We start from the raw sequence: 18,150 nt of genomic DNA, 5'->3' as shown, positions 1-18,150 counted from the left end.
AACTCTTCTTTACATGTTTGGTGGAATTCTCCTGGGAAGCCATCTGGCCCTGGACTCTTCTTTGGAGTTTTTTGATTACTGATTCAATTTCTTTGCTGGTTATGAGTCTGTTCAAGTTTTCTATTTCTTCCTGTTTCAATTTTGGTAGTTTGTATGTTTCTAGGAATTTATTCATTTCTTCCAGATTGCTCAATTTGTTAGCATATATTACCATATACTCATAATATTCTCTTATATGTATTTTTGTGGTGTTGGTTGTGATCTCTCCTCTTTCATTTGTGATTTTATTTATTTGAGTCCTCTCCTTTTTCTTTTTAATAAGTCTGGCTAGGGGTTTATCAATTTTGTTAATTCTTTCAAAGAGCCACATCCTAGTTTGTTTACCTATTCTACTTTTTTCTCATTTCAATATTCTTGATTTATGCTCTAATCTTTATTATTCCTCTACTGTTTTGGGGCTTCATTTGCCGTTCTTTTTCCAGCTCCATTAGGTATAAGGTTAGGCTCTGCAATTGAGACATTTCTTCCTTCTTTAGGAAGGCCTGAATTGTAATATACTTCCCTCTTATGCCTGCCTTTGCTGCATCCCAAAGGTATTGGACTGTTGTGTTTTCATTTTCATTGGCTTCCATGTACTTATTTATTTCCTCTTTAATTTCTTGGTTAACCCATTCATTCTTCAGTAGGATGTTCTTTAATATTCAAATTCTTTAATATTCAATACAAGTGTTTGTAATCTTTCCAAACTTTTTCTGGTGGTTGATTTCAACTTTCATAGCACTGTGGTGTGAAAATATGCATGGTATGATCTCAATCTGTTTTTACTTGTTAAGGTCTGATTTGTGTGCCAGTATGTGACCTATCCTGGAGAATGTTCTGTGTGCACTCAAAAAGAATGTGTATTCTGCTGCTTTAGAATAGAATGTTCTGAATATATCTGTAAGTCCATCTGGTCCAGTGGGTCATTCAAAGCCATTGCATCCTTGTTGATTTTCTGCCTAGATGATCTGTACGTTGTTGTAAGTGGGGTATTAAAGCCACCTGCTATTATTGTGTTATTATCAATGAGTTTCTTTATGTTCGTGATTAATTGATTTATATATTTGGTTTCTTTCAACTTGGGGGCATAAATATTTGCAATTGGGGCATAAATATTTGCAATTGTTAGATGTTCTTGGTGGAAAGACCCCTTAATTATGTTATAATGCCCTTCTTCATCTCTTGTTACAGTCTTTGTTATATATTTTTCCAGATTTCTCCATTTTATTTTAAATTTTATTTTTTTTAATATGAAGTTTATTGTCAAATTGGTTTCCATACAACACCCAGTGCTCATCCCAACAGGTGCCCTCCTCAATACCCATCACCTACTTTCCCCTCCCTCCCACCCCCTCATCAACCTTCAGTTTATTCTCAGTTTTTAAGAGTCTCTTATGGTTTGGCTCCCTCCTTTTCTAACTTTTTTGTCCCCTTCCCTTCTTTTGATGTCCATTAACATGTTAGACGGTTTTCCATCCACTCAGTTTGAATCTGCAGGTGTCTTTATGTCTAAAATGAGTCTCTTATAGGCAGCATATAGATGGATCTTGTTTTTTTTTTTTTATCTATTCTTATACCCTATGTCTTTTGATTAGAACATTTAGTCCATTTATATTCACAGTGATTATTGAAAGATATGAACTTAGTGCCATTGTGTTGCCTGTAGAGTTGGTGTTTCTGTTGATGTCTCTGGTCTTCTGGTCTTTGTTGCTTTGGTCTTGTTTTGCTTTGTTTTGTTTTTTCTCCACTCAAAGTGTCCCCCTTAAAATTTCTTGCAAGAATCCTTAAGTTTTTGTTTGTCTGGGATACTCCTTATCTCTCCTTCTATTTGAATGACAGTCTTGCTGGATAAATAATTCTTGGCTGCATATTTTTCCCATTCATTACATTGAATATACCCTGCCACTCCTTTCTGGCCTGCTAAGTTTCTTTGGAAAGATCTGCTGTGAACCTGATTTGTCGTCCCTTGTAGGTGAAGGACTTTTTTCCCTTGCTGATTTCATGATTCTTTCCTTATCTGTGTATTTTGTGAATTTGACTATAATATTGATATGCCTTGGTGATGGTATTTTTTTTAATTTAATGGGAGTTCTCTGTGCTTCTTGGATTTTGATGTGTGTTTCCTTCTCTAGATGAGAGAGACTTTTCAGCTATAATTTGTTAACACAAAACTTCTGCCCCCTTTTCTCTCTCTTCATCTTCTGGGATTCCTATAATACAAGTGTTATTCCTCTTTTATAACTCGTTGTTTTCTGTAAGTCTTGTATCATAATCTTTTGCCTTTGTTTCCTTCTTCTTTTCAGCTTCATTATTTTCCATAATTCTGTCTTCTATATCACTAATTTGCTGCTCTTTTTTGTCCATCTTCACCATCATGGCATCCATTCAAGATTGCATCTTGGTTATAGCATTTTAAATTTCAGCCTGACTAGATTTTAGTTATTTTATCTCTGCAGAAAGGGACTCCCTGGTGTCTTCTATGTTTTTTTCAATCCCAGCTAGTATTCTTTTAATTGTGGTTTTAGATTCTAGTTCAGATATCTCACTTATATTTGTGTTGATAAAATCTCTGACCATCATTTATTCCTTTTCTTTCTTTTGAGGTGAATTCCTCCATCTTTCATTTTGGAGGAAGAAAAACATTAATAAAATAAAACTAAAAATTAAAAAAAGAACAAAAAATCAAACAAAGGAAGCTAGACTCTATGTACGTTTGGGTCTGCTTGTTAAGAGAAGCTTGATAGAAAAGAGAAAAAAGAGAAATGAAAAAAAATCTAAGAAATTAACAATTAAAAAATACTAAAATAGAATAAAAAATTTAGCTCTTTCTGTATCCAAGAAAGAAAATAAAACAAAAGAAGGAAAAGAAAACAATTTGAACACAAACAGAAGCAAATAAAATTAACAAACTAATGAACAAAGAAAAAGAAACCCAAATGAAGCTAAATCCAGTTTCCCCTATAACTGAAACTTTGCTGCACACTATGATCCATAGACTAAGTGGGTGGAAGGGATTTGTGCTGGTCCTCTGGTGGAGGAGACTGCTGCTCTGTTTCTCAGGCTGACTTGCCCTACTAGAGATGTGCCTGGTGGGGCTTGGTGTAACAGCTCCATTCTCCACTTCATGGCACTTCTTAGCTCACTGGGGTCTATCAGTACAGGTGCGCTAGTAGGAAAATGGGCTCACCCTGCTCTCTAATCTTCAGATTGGGAATTTCGTGCCACCACAGATGTGCGAGCAATCTTCCCTCCTTTGTCTCAGGCTTCTGTCTACTCCCCACCTTTATCCTGTCTGTGTCCAAGCTGTCTGACTGCCAGACAACACCTCTCTCCAGAATTTTATCTCAGATGGGACTGTGTTTTAAAATCCCACACTTAAGAGACCCCTGGAGCTTGGACCCACACTGATCCTCTGGGGGAGGGTCTCACTGAACAATGAATGGCCAGGTACCAACTTGTCCCGGAAAACGTTTGTGTGACTACAAAGCATCAGAGGTTCAAAGTTTATGGTAAATTGCAACACACAGCTGGCACTAGGGTTTGCTACCCTCATTGGGTGTCTTTGTTCCTATACCAGTAAACATGGCAGCTATCTGGGACTTTTGCCTGCAGAGAGGCTGGATAGTCTCTACCAAATGCACTACAAAGAGGGGAACCACTTCTCCCTGTGTGACACAGGGACCCCTTAGACCATGCTGCACCCTCCTGGGTATTTGCCCTGCTTCCTCACCAGAGCACCACCAGGCACTGTGCTCTGAAACTTCTGACTGCTCTCCGCTGTTTATAAAATACTGGTGTTATTGAAATCCTCTTCTTTTTCCCCATTAATGGTTTTGGGTAACAGTTTCTTGTCCAGTCTCCTGTGAGTGTTTTTACTCTTTCTCTCTCTCCAGCTACTTTCAAGTGGAGTGCTTTTCTTGTGCAATCCCAATGCCCTGCACTCTCTCCCCCCTTCTCTTTCTCTCTCTGTCCTCTCTCCATGAAAATAGCTCCCCACTCTCCCTGGAATTGAAGCTTTCCTCCTCCCCAATTCGCCTCTCCACACTGCATACTTGCCAAGATCTTTTGCCCAATTATGCAGATTGTTGTGTTAATCCTCAAATCAACTTCCTAAGCATTTAAAATGGTTTGATGTTGATCTAGCTGTATTTCAGGGACGAGACAGCCTCTGGGTCCCCATACTGATGAAGGAGTGTGGGGCAAGTTGAGGGCAAAATACAGGCTGACACAATGCCACCCTCTGGTGGAATATGTGTGATATTCCTCAGACACTCGTGACTACCCAAGAACAAAGGAAAGGGGCTTAAGTGCTTGCCATGGTAATGTGGGAAACTAAGGCAAATGAAAAATTAAATTCCCTTACTGCCAGCAGCCCATTGACAAGTCCTTGAAACCGGTCATTCAGCTGCCTCAATGATGACACTTTGCTAGGGGCAAAAGAGAACCTTAGCTTAACATTATCCCAACCTTGAGGATCCTGTAAGTCTACTACCTTTATCTCAATTGCCCCAAGATATATGCTGGCAATGATACTCTAAACTTATGGCTCCCCCATATACATCTGAAGGATCTCATGACTAGGGTTTTATTAAAGAGTAATAAGTGGAGTTTCCTTAGCAACAGCTAGCCCCTCAAGGTCTCGGAAACCTAGCTTCCAAAATACCTTAGAGACTTATTCTATCCCTGACCCCCTCCTAACCTGAGGGTATATAATCAGTTACCCATTACAATCTCAGTGCAGCTCTTCCAGCCCATGGGTACTGTCCCTGTGCTTTAATAAAATCACATTTTTGTACCAAAGACATCTTCAAGAATTCTTTCATGGCCATCAGCTCTGGACCCCATGAACCCCCCATCACCCCAAGACTTCATCAATACTACTCTGCCATCTTAATTCCTCCTGGCTTATTTTTATCGTTTTTGACAAGAAATATACACTTAGGCTTATAAGTTCCTCTGTAGTAAAGTGTCTTTTATCTCTGTGTATTTTTAATATTTTCTCCTTAGTACTAATTTTAAGTAATTTGATTATTATGGGCCATGGTATAGTTTTCTTCATCCTTCTTATTTCTGGCATTCTTTAGCTTTTTGAATCTGTGGCTTTATATAGTTTTCATCCAATTTTGGTGGTTTTCATTCAAATATTTCTATCCTCCCATTTCACTCTCCTTTGGTGTCTCCAAATATATGCCTTCCCACTCACCAATGCTTTATTCATTGCCTCACAACTCACCAATGTTTTCAGCATTGTTTTCTCTCTGTGTGTTTCTGGAAAGTTTTATTGCTATATCCTCAAGTTCACTAAATCTTTCTTCTTACATCTCAAATCTACATTGACCCAAACTGGTATATTTTTTCAAATAAACATTGTAGATTTTATATCTCAAAGTTTACTTGGGGTCTTTTTTTTTTTTTTTTTTTTTTGTATATTCCATGTCTCTATTTAACACGTTCAACCTTTCCTTTTATCTTTTGAACATTCAAAACACAGTTATATATAATACTGCTTCAATGTCCTTGTCTACTAACTCTATTATCTGTCTCATTTCTAGGTCAGTTTTGATTTATTTTTCTCCTCATTGTTGATCTTACTTTCTTTCTTCTTTGAATTGTTAATAATTTTAATTGTATGTCAGACATTTTGAATTTTACCTTGTTAAGTGCTGGATATTTTTTGTTTCTTTTTTTTATGCTTATTTATTTTTGAAAGAGGGACTGTGAGTAGGGGAGAGAGAGGAGGAAAGAGGGTCTGGAGTGGGCTCTGCACTGACAGCAGCAAGCCCTATGTTGGTCTCAAACTCATGAACGATGAGATCATGACCTGAGCTGAAGTCAGATGCTCAATGGGCCTGAGCCACCCAGACACCCCATTTTTGTGTTTCTATAAATAAATATTCATGAGCTTTATTCTGGGACACAATTAAATTACTTAGAAACAGTATGCTCCTTTTGGGTCTTGCTTTAAAACTTTGTTAGTTGAGATAAAGGCAATGTTTAGACTATGGCTAGTATTTCTTCATTTCTAAGGCAAAACCATTCTGTGTATTCTAACTGAGCCCTATAAATTATGAGGTTTTCCACTCTGACAAATGGCAGCAAGAATACTTCCCAGACCTACGTAATCCCTAGAGATTTCCCTGTGGAGCTTTCTACTCTCTGAAAATTTGTCTTGCAAGCTCTAGCCAGCTAGCATCCCCAGACTGCCAGCTCCACCTCCTCAACTCAAGTAAATGGCCAAGCTTCTCCACTGTACTCTATGGTCTTCAATCTCTCTCTAGGCAATAAGCTTGGGCAATCATAGGACTCATCTCACTTGTTTTTCATCTCTCAGATAGCACTGTTGTCGTTTGCCTAATGTCCAATAAATTAAAAATCATTGTTTTGTGTATTTTGCCTTTTTGTTGTGGTTGTTTCAGGTAGCTGTGTAAATTTGGTCCCTGTTACCCCATCATGGCAGAATCAGAAATCTTATAATACAGATTTAAAACCTGAATTATCTGCATATGACATATGTCCCAGTATTTCAATTTAATCTAGATTGAAAGACTGAGACACATATATATGTTAATATAGACATACATACAAAGCGGGAGTATATACAACAAAATAGCAACAATGTTTTTCTCTTGCTTGTGGAAATATAACACATTTTTAATTCTCTTGTTTATGCCTTCAATTTTTCAAACACTTCTAAGGCACACAAAAATTACCATTATCATAATAAAATACTGCAAATATTTTAAAATGTGATTTAGACCAAAAACAAACACTCATTATCTAGATGTTTCATTTGAATATTGATCAACCTCTTGCTGGATTCTTTCCAGTCCCTAGCTCACTTGCTGGTTATGTAACTATAAAGAAACAAAGAAACTTTGAAATCCAATTAAGTAGGCTATGTGTAATCTTTTAATTTCTCTCAGACTTTCAAATCCAGTGCTTCACAGGTAAGGATATATATCATTTACCGAGTGCCTGGGTGGATCAGTCAGTTAAGCATCTGACTCTTGATTTTGGCTAGGTCATGATCTCATGGTTCATGAGATTGAAACCTGCATCCAGCTCTGCACTAACAGCGTGGAGCCTGCTTGGGATTCTCTCTCTCTCCCTCTCTCTCTGCCCATCTCCTACTCACACTTTCTCTATTTCTCAAAATAAATAAATCAACATTTTTTAAAAAAAGAATCTATATCTTTTTAAAATACCATTTCTCTAGAAAAACTAGCGTATTATAAAAGGGAAATTATATTTAAGTGATATTCTCAATGACATGATATCAGATGTAATATCTATAGGCAGGATTGTATATAGGCAATATTGGCAGAAGTAATTACCACAATTACTTGCATTATTGAGTGTTGTTTATATGTCTCTTGTCAAAAGTCATTTATATGTCTCTTGTAACAGCCCATAACAAACTGTTATTTAAAAGGTTTTCTAGGGACGCCTGGGTGGCTCAGTTGGTTGGGTGCCTGACTTCAGCTCAGGTCATGATCTTGATGTCTGTGGGTTCAAGTCTTGTGTCGGGCTCTGTGTTGACAGCTCAGAGCCTGGAGCCTGCTTCAGAGTCTGTGTCTCCCTCTCTCTCTCTGCCTTTCCCCTGCTCATGCTCTCTCTCTCTGTCTCTCAAAAATAAAGATTAAAAAAATAAAATGTTTTTTAGTCATTAATCCATTAATTCTGAGTCATGAGTGAAAATCTACTTTTTAAAAACGCTGATTTTCATAAGAATTATGCAGTATATTATAAAAGTAACCCATATTTTCTTTAACAATTATTCAATGCATAGCTTCTAAGTTAGCATATTATTATATTTTACAAATTGAACACCATATAATAAGAACTGTGATTCACGATTTTTGCTAACACTATTGTACTGTAGATAATATGTGCTTTGTTGTTAGCTATATCTCACATACCCTTTTCTGCATTGACGATTTTTCCATTTAACTGTTTTCATTCATATCATGTCCTAACAAATTCATGAATGGTTTCTCTGATTTTGATATGATTCCATGTTATTCTTGTGCTTCAGGAATTTTTTTACTACTGCATCATTTGTTCTTTGTTCTTTTTAAAACTCATCAATCCCTGATTTTTACCAAATAATTTTGATCCAGTGATATTTCTATACATTTCAGTTATAAAAATTGTGCACATAATTTATTCACAATGGAATAATCTCATATTTTTATTTTTCCCTTTTAAAAGTATAGATTCACATTCTACCAAAAAAAATGGAAATAATAAGCACCAGTATCTTTACCAATAACTTTTTTTTACCAACGCTTTTTCATATTTAACCTAGATTTTCCTCTTGCAAAATATTAACTTTTCCTTATTTCTGCATATTAGCACCTGTCCCTTTATATGTATTTGGTGAAGATCTAAATGCTTTGTTGGCTATTCCAAGCTTTTAAACAATTGCACATTACTACTAGATCATAAGACATTTATTTATATGATTACAATATGTGTTCTGTCATTTTTACCCTTCCTGAAAACTCACATATTATATATTCCTCACTCTAGATCTACAGTTTCTTATACTTTAACAGTATCCAAAACCATTGTTTATCAACAACATTTTCAGTATCAGTAGGTATTTCAGTTTCTCTGACCTTTTCATAGAAACAGCTTTTGTGCCCATTGATACTATTTATTGTTTCTTAATTTCAATTTCATTGATTTATGCTTTTATCTATATAATTCCCATTGTTCTGTTGCCTAGAATTTAATTTACTTTTCTTTTTACACCTTTTAAAGTGGAAGCTTAGATTATTATTTGAATTCTGTCTTGATTTCTAATATAAGCATTTAATGACATAAGTTTCTCTCTAAGCACTGCTTTAGCTGAATCCCACAAATCTAATATTGTATTTTTATTTTCATTTATTTCAAAGTACTTTTAAATTACCCTCAAGAATTTCTTTTTAAACATGAGCTAGTCAAAATGTGTTGTCCAGTCTCAAAATATTTTGGGAATTTGCAAATATCCCTTTTGGTATTCTTTATTCCATTATGATTTCAATCTTTTTATACCTGTTGAGAGCTGATTTGTGATCCAGTATGTGAACTGTTCTGGAAAATGTTCCATATGCACTCAAGAAGAATGTGTATTCTGCTGCTTTAGGATGAAATGTTCTGAATATATCTGTTAAGTCCATCTGGTCTGATGTGTCATTCAGAGCCTTTGTTTCCTTGTTGATTTTCTCCTTAGATGATCTGTCCAATTGCTGTCAGTAGAGTATTAAAGTCTCTTGCAACAATGGTATTATTATCAATAACTCTGCTTATGTTTGTGATTAATTGATTTATATATTTGGGTGCTCTCAAGTTGGGGCATAAACACAATTGTTAGCTCTTATTGATGGATTGACCCCTTAATTATGATATAATGCCCTTCTTCATCTCTTGTTACAATCTTTGAGAATATACTTTGCAGGATTTAGATTCTTTTATATTTGTTAAGGGTTGTTTTATGGGTTATCTTGGTGAATATTCCATGTGTACTTGAAAATAATGTATACTCTTCTATTGTGTAGAGTGTTCTGTAAATGCCAGTTAGATAAAGTTGTTTCAGAGTGCTGTTTGGGTTCTTCAGTATCCTTTCTATCCACTTTTTCTATAATTTACTCAGAGAGAAGCATTATTTTTATTATACTACAATTATATTTGTCCAAATATAATTTTAGATTTGGCTATTTGTCCTTTCAGTTTTATCAGTTTTTGTTTCATGTATTTTGAAGCTCTGCTTTTAGGTGCATGCACACTTAATATTGTTATACCCTCTTGAAGTATCCTTATGTAATTATATTTAATATTCCTGTTTATAATAATTTTCTTCTAATGAAATAATTTTTCTGCTATCAATGTAGTTATTCCAACTTTTTTATTTATTTTAATATTTTAAAATGTTTAAATAATAAAATTATTTCTTTATTTTGGTGTAAAGTTAAAACCCATATATAAATTCATGTAACCACAATCATAATCAGGATTTAAAATAGTTCTATAACTGTCTTCCAACACATACATACAAACATGGAGACACAAACTCCCAAGTGCTGCTCTTTTATAGTCTTACCCTCCTCTCACACCTAATTTTGACAACTACTCCACCATCTTCTATCACTGTATCTTTGTCTTTTCATCAATGTTATATAAATGGAAAAATAAAGTAAGTAACTTTTTGAAGCACTTTTACTCAGGAAAATGCCTCTGAAGTTCATCCAAGTTGTGTCTATCAATAGTTCATTCATTTTTATTTCCCAGTAGCAATCCATTGTACGGACACACCACAGTTTATCCATTCACTCATGGAAGGACATTTGGGTTGTTTACAGATTTTGGCAAATATGAATGGAACTGATATAAATATTCATATGTAGATGTTAAGTTTTTTTATTTCTCCTAGAAGTGGCTTTGCTGACTCATATGGTAAATGTATGTTTAAAAGAAATTACCAAATCACTTTTCACAGGGGATGTATCATTTTATATTTCCAATACTTATGTATGAAAGTGTAACTTTTTCTTCATCCTTGGTAGCACTTAATGCCAGTATTTTTTAAATAATTTTGGTCTTTCTCAGATGTGTGTTGTGATATCTCAAGTTTAGCTTATTTCTTCTTACCTGATTCTTTGATGCCCTTATTCCTATGCTCTTCCAAATGTGAAAGAGTTCATGTGTTCTTTCTCTCTTTGGAGGAGATCAACATCCTTTGGAATTTAATTCTCTTGATTGCCTTGTAACACCGACTCTAAATAGTTTGAGAAAAGTTTTGACTTTATAGACTATCTGCGTTATTCTCATTTTTCAAGTGAGTGTGATGTTCTCTTTTGACTTTCTACCTCATAAACAGAAGCAGAATTTGGGCAACCTAGATTTGAACCTTTATAGACATAAAACTATAAAGTATACACTCTGTTTTCAGTCTGTAATATTCAGGTTGCTTCATTAAATATTGTATTTGTGAGATTTATCCATATTTTCAATGTAGCTCTAATTTCCTTGCTTCATTGGTATGCAGTACTCTATTATGCAACTATATCTCAAATAATTCATCCATTATACAGTTAGTTGATTGACATGTAGCTTGTTACATTGTTTCCCAAAGTGGTTATAATTTATGTTTGTACTTTGAGTTTATGAGAATTCATTTTATTTGATATCCTTGCCAATATTTTCATTGACAATTTTAATATAAATTCCTTATTGAAATATACATATAGAGAAAAGCACAAATAAAAAGTGTATGATAGCCATCTGTATGTCTTTTTTGGAAAAAAATATGTTTATTCAGATCCTCTGTCCATTGTTCAATTGGATTTATTTTTTTTGTCAGTGTTGAGTTGTATGAGTTCTTCATATATTTTGAATATCACTCCCTTTATTGGATATATCTTTTGCAAATATCTTTTCCCATTCACTAGGTTGCCTTTTCATTTTGTTGATGGTTTTATTCACTGCAAAAGCTTGTTATTTTGGTGTAATCTCAATAGTTTATTTTTTGCTTTTGTTTCCCTTGCCATGCATAAGAACCACCCTGCCATGCATCAAAATTATCTCTAAATAGATAGATCCAAAATGTAAACCTCAAACAATAAAACTTTTAAAAGAAAATATTTATGATCTACAGATTTTTTAGACAAGACACTAAAACCATGATCCATCAAAGTACAAAATTATAATTAGACTTTGTAAAAATTAAAATTTCTGTTCTTAAAAAACACTGAATAAATTAAAGGCACATACAGGGAGAAATTCATTGCAAATCACATATCTCATTAAGGACTTTAACTTGATTGTATAAATAACTCTCAAAACTCCACTCGTTAAGGATTTTAACTGGGTTGTATAAATAACTCTCAAAACTCCACAATAACAAAACAAACATGCCATTAAAAACGGGCTATTTCAACAGACACTTCATCAAAGAAGATATACAGATCACAAACAAGCATATGAAAAAAATGAACATCATCGGTCATTAGGAAAAAGCAAAATACACCACAATGATACACAATTACATACCTGTTAGTATCACTGAAAATTTGACATCCTGGGAAACTCCATAGCCTCAGGCAAATATAAATGGTTGGTCACCCTAAATTACATTTGTATAAAATCTTATAAGATGCAAACTAATATATAGTGGCAGAAATTATATCAGGGGTTGCCTGGGATTAGAGAAGGGGAAGGAATTAGTGACGAAGGAACTATGAAGGGGCACAAGGAAACTTTTGAGTGTGATAGATATGCTCATTATCTTGTGGTGATACTTTAAAAATGTGCAGTTTATTGTATGTGAATTATACCTCACAGTTTTGCTAAAAAGGAAAACATTGCCTTGGTTGTATCTTGAAAGCTTCATATATGCTGCTTTCATTATCATTAAATTCTAGGTATTGCTACATTTCCATCATGACTTCTGATTTAAATCCTAAGTTATTTAGAAGTGTGTTTTTAAATAATTTCTAAATGCATGGTCGTTTATCTTTTTTATTACTTTCTTATCTAATTTTGCAGTGGTAACAGATCAGTCTGTATGATATCTAATGCTTTATAATATGTTAAGTTTTCATTATAGACTAGACCACAATCTTTTTTGGGGGGGGTGTAAATACTTTATGAATGAGAAAAATCTGTGGTCTTTAATTTTTGGCTAAAACTTTCTATATATCCATTAGGTCAAGCTAATATGCCTTTCTCCACTATTCATGAAACTGGTGCTTCTCAGTCTAGCTAGAATTTATAATGCCCTCTACTGTGTGTCCATTAGTATATTTTTGCTATTACTATTGTAACATTTATTCTAATATGAGTTGATTGTGGAGATTTTATATTGTATTTTGAGGGAGCAAGAGTAAATTCTTACTTAGTATCAGAAGTATCTATTATGAACAACCCTTACCTGTAGCCCATTAATAGGACTAGTTCATGTGGCTATGTATATACCCTGTGGAAGTAGCTAATAAATGAAGGACATTCCATATGAACAAAGAAGGAAAACACAGTCTCACAGGAGTCACTAAGCCTAAGTGAGCTACAACTCAAGACTGCTGTGAAAAGGGATTTAATAGGATCTGGTGATACAGTTCAGAAGGGCACAAATACTGTAGTTGCACTACTGATGCAGGGCATGGGATGCTGGTACTAGAACCATGGAGGCCAACTGCTGGCTCAAGAAACAGGTGGTGCTAGCTAGCTCCACTTTTACTACTTCCAACCAAGTGGATTCTGTGTGGTCACTGCTTCTTCCCATCTCTAGCCTTAGAGTCTAAACAGCTAAAATGAATGACAAATAGCCACCAAAATTCATCACTTTGAAATTTTAATATCTACCTTTCATCTCTCTCTCTCTCTCTGTCTCTCTCTCTCACACACACACACACACACACACAAATCTATTTCTTTCCCTTACTGAAAATAATGCTATTTAACACCTTCACAATTGAAAAGACACTCAACCCCATCCCCAAAAGCATAAATCCAAAGGCTCATTAGTTCCTGCATCCAATTCCAAGTATAGGATCCTTAGGTGGTATCCATTTCTCTCAGTTCCATCAGGATCCTGTACTAATAGTGCAGCTTATGGACTAAATTTTAAAAATAGCCATTCCCTAACACTCTTTATATGTATAGGTCAGTGTCCAGGTAGTAGACAGGAACCACAACATTTTTTTAAACAGAGAGAATGTATATAAAGAATTGATAACTAGCATAACTTTTGTTAGGTAACTGAAAGGGTAAAAAGAAAATTCTAAGATATCATAGAGCTAGTGACTTCAGGAAGTAATGCTGGTGGAACAGAGAAGAGATCAAAATTATTGAAACTCTTGGAAACTTACAGAAGAAACCCCTTGTTGCTGAAACTCAGAAGCAATAAAAAGGAGTAAGTCCTATCTCCCTCTTCTAGACGTGCAATCTCCCTTGAGCATCCTTTATTGGCAAAGCAGATTTGCAGAGTCTCAACTCCAGCATCACAGAGCAGAGCATAGAAGGGTGGTGTGGAGTTGAGAGAAAATTAATACCTGGCATAGTCTAAGTACCCCTATGGCCACTCAACATCCATACATACCCATTTACATTCCTATACCATGCTTCCAACTTTAATACAACTGCCAACAACTCTGTGTCTGACAAGATACAACCATTCTTTATATAAAAGTAGACATTCTCACATTGTTTTCAAAGTTAGAGGTTGCAGAGTCTCCCAAATTATTATATCTAGTTTACATGATCAATCTCTGAGATATATTAATTTTTCCTCAAATTACATCACAATATATTTGAATATTATTTTACATAAAGATTAAACTTTAAAGTTAATCACCAGCTAAACTTGCATTAAATAACATGGAGAAGGAGAAGAGAAGGGAAGAAAATTGAATGAATAGCTGCTGTAGTCTGTGTTTCTATATCTTCTTTCTTCCACTTTTCATTCAATAATTCCCTTACCCTCAGCTATGACCTCAACTGGTTATGGTTCTTTACCTGGTGACATAAACTAAACCCTCATCCCTGAAGGATCTGAAGCTTTAATGGTCCTTCCTTTTTTTCTTAGTTGCTATAATTTTCAATTAACTTTTATTTTTGGATATAAAAGTACTTTTCTTAATTACCAAGGAATCCCCTGGGTTCTAAACATGGTGTTCAGTGTCCTCATTGTATACCAGCAATCTAATCCCCTTTAATAATTCAGGTCAGTCACTACGGCCTGTATAATAATCCCTTTCTTTACCTGTTGGTTCAGTAGAATGAAGAGCCCAAAATGGTCTAGTAGTTGTCTTACTTTGTATTCAATGAACTATTTTTGTATTCCCTCATGAAAGCATTGCCCTTTTGGAAACTAAGACTCCCAAACCAGAAATGCTCTGAGTTGTGGACAGTAGTAATCATAAAGTTCACAAATACGTTATTAGGTATAATTATGAGAGAAAGACACCCCTTCTTCTATTCCTTGATGAACAGACCCATCCATGCATTTTGGCTATGGGACAGATAGTACCATATACTGGTGCTATAGACTGAATTACGTCCCTTCAAAATTCATATGTTAAATCCCTAATCCTCCACGTGACTCTATTGGGTATAGGGCCTTTAAGGAGGTGACTAAGGTTAAATGAGATCATAAGAGTGGAACCCTATCTAATAAAACTATAATCCTTATAGAAGAAGAAAAGATACTAGATCTCTCTCTCTCTCTCTCTCTCTCTCTCTCTCTCTCTCTTTCTCCACCATGTGAGGATACAGAAAGAAAGCAGACATCTGCAAGCCAGAAAGAGAGCTCTCACCAGAAGCCAAACCCTATTGGAACTTTGATCTTGGACATTCAAGCCTCCAGAACTGTTAGAAAATAAAGTTCTATCATTTAAACTACTCAATGTATAGTATTTTGATATGCCAGCATGAGCAGACTGAAACAACTGGTCTCTAATTAAAAGCATATACCATATTTTGTAAAACAGAACCCAGGTTGTTTCAGGTTGTTTTATTCAGCAGTATGGTCTTCCACTATCTATTATGCCACATACTTCTGAGTAATGAGGTATATATAAAACAGTAAATTACATGGACATGAGCCTATTGTTATATTTATTTTTTTGCAGTCAAATTATTTCTTCAATGAAAAACATTGCCATATTGAATACCATTATGGTAGACTAGGCAACCAATGAGCTCATGAATTGTGATAATGGTAGAAAATGGTAGAAGTATTTCAGATAAGGAGGGAAAACCCATATTTATAACATGTCTATTCCCATAGAGATGAACTTCTTCCTCCTCCATGTTGGAGTAGGTCCATAATAACCAGGCTGCCATCAGATGGCTAGTTGGTCTCTCTCGAGGAAATGTTGCCATATCAGGCACTTAGTTTTGTTCTCTGATGTTGGGAGATATGATGCTCAACAGTAATAATAGCCAGGCAAGGTATTGAACCCTTGCATAACTTCCAACCCTGCCACCATGGCCATTCTGTTCATGGAATCACTGGATAAATATTTGGATGGCTGGAGAAGAGGCTGGCAGAAAATGACAGAATGTATCCTTTTCTATTCCTTATTTGAAATATTTTTGTTCAATAGAATAGAATAGAGAACCCAAAAATGGACCCACAAATATATGGCCAACTAATCTTTGACAAAGTAGGAAAGAGTATTCCATGGAAAAAAGACAGTCTCTTCAGCAAATGGTGCTGGGAAAACTGGACAGCAACATGCAGAAGAATGAAACTGGACCACTTTCTTACACCATACACAAAAATAAATTCAAAATGGATGAAAGACCTAAATATGAGACAGGAAACCATCAAAATCCTACAGGAGAAAACAGGCATCAACCTCTTTGACTTTCGCCACAGCAACTTCTTACTAGACATGTCTCCAGAGGCAAGGGAAAAAAAGCAAAATTAAACTATTGGGACCACATCAAGATAAAAACGTTCTGCACAGTGAAGGTAACAATTGACAAAACTAAAAGGCAACTGACAGAATGGGAGAAGATATTTGCAAATGACATATTGGATAAAGGGTTAGTATCCAAAATCCATAAAAAACTTACCAAACTCAACACCCAAAAAGCAAATAATCCAGTGAAGAAATGGGCAGAAGCCATGAACCACAATGAGATACCACCTCACACTTGTCAAAATGGCTAAAATTAACAACTCAGGCAACAACGGATGTTGGTGAGGATGCGGGGAAAGGGGAACCCTTTTGCACTGTTGGTGGGAATGCAAACTGGTGCAGCCACTCTGGAAAACAATATGGAAGTTCCTCAAAAAATTAAAAATAAAACTACCCTACGACCCAGCAATTGCACTATTGGGTATTTATCCAAAGGACACAAAAATGCTGATTCGAAGTAGCATATCATCCCAATGTTTATAGAACCACTATCAACAATAGCCAAATTATGGAAAGAGCCCAAATGTCCATCGACTGATGAATGGATAAAGAAGATGTGGTATACATATATAATAGAATACTACTTGGCAATGAAAAAGAATGAGTTGTTGCCATTTGCAACAACATGAATGGAACCAGAGTGTATTGTGCTAAGTAAAATAGTCAAAGAAAGACAGATATAATATGATTTTTCTCATATGTGGAATTTGAGAACCACAACAGGTTAACATAGGGGAAGGGAAGGAAAATAAGATAAAAACATAGAGGGAGGCAAATCATAAGAGAATCTTAAACACAGAGAACAAACTGAAGGCTGCTGGAAGGGAGGTGGGTGGCGCATGGGCTAAATGGGTGGTGGGCATTAAAGAGAGCACTTGTTGGGATGAGCATTGGATGTCATATGTCAAAGATGAATCATTGGGTCTACTCCTGAAGCCAAGACTACACTGTATGTTAACTAACTTGAATTTAAATAAATAAATTAAATGAGGCATAACTGGTGTACAACATTATATTAGTTTCAGGTGTACAACATCGGTCAATATTTGTATATAGTGCAGAATTATCACTGCAATAAGTCTAGTTAACATTCATCATCATAGTTACAGAATTTTTTTCTTGCAATGAGAACTCTAATATCTACTCTCTTAGCAAATTTCAAATATGTAATACAGTATAATTAACTATAATTACATGCTGTGAGTGTACCTTTTTGTCTATGTAATTACTGAGCTGCCTCTGTAATGTATGGCATTAGTGAACATTGCATGGTACAAAAATAACTTCATGCTCTGTGACCACTCTGAGAGGTCTTTTACTGTCACCAGTCTTCCAATTCCACCTCTTCTAAGTCCTTAACCACAAAACTAAACCATTGAGAAATGCCTACGAGTCAGCATAACTTTGGACATCTGGTCATATTCCATTCCAGATCAAGTTGACAACAAAATGCACAGCTTGAAACTTTGCCCACTTAGAGACTTTTCCTTCACCACTCTCCCTTGGGGCTCTCTGATTGGGGCTTTAATGCTGCAGATGTCCAGAATATCATGCAGAAAAAAATCTAGAAAATAGGCCTGATATTTCTTTTTTGTGTTTATTTATTTATTTTGATAGAAAAAGTTAGCAGGGGAGGGGCAGAGAGAGAGAGGGAGAGAGAGAATCCCAAGCAGGCTCCACACTGTCAGCACAGAGTATG

General features: G+C 35.3%; 1 long non-coding RNA gene across 1 annotated transcript; it reads right to left on the bottom strand.

Moving 5' to 3' along the window:
• Nucleotides 1–1,131: 1,131 nt before the first annotated feature.
• Nucleotides 1,132–17,594, bottom strand: LOC123594693. The gene is made up of 3 exons (XR_006710844.1): nucleotides 17,584–17,594; nucleotides 10,570–10,574; nucleotides 1,132–1,231 (listed from the first exon to the last, which is right to left on the bottom strand). It is a non-coding gene; the product is annotated as an uncharacterized LOC123594693 (long non-coding RNA).
• Between the last annotated feature and the right edge of the window lie 556 nt (nucleotides 17,595–18,150).

This window comes from Leopardus geoffroyi, chromosome X (assembly GCF_018350155.1).
Source record: "Leopardus geoffroyi isolate Oge1 chromosome X, O.geoffroyi_Oge1_pat1.0, whole genome shotgun sequence".
NCBI classification, from domain to species: Eukaryota; Metazoa; Chordata; class Mammalia; order Carnivora; family Felidae; genus Leopardus; species Leopardus geoffroyi.
This window is presented reverse-complemented; position numbering and strand designations above follow the sequence as displayed.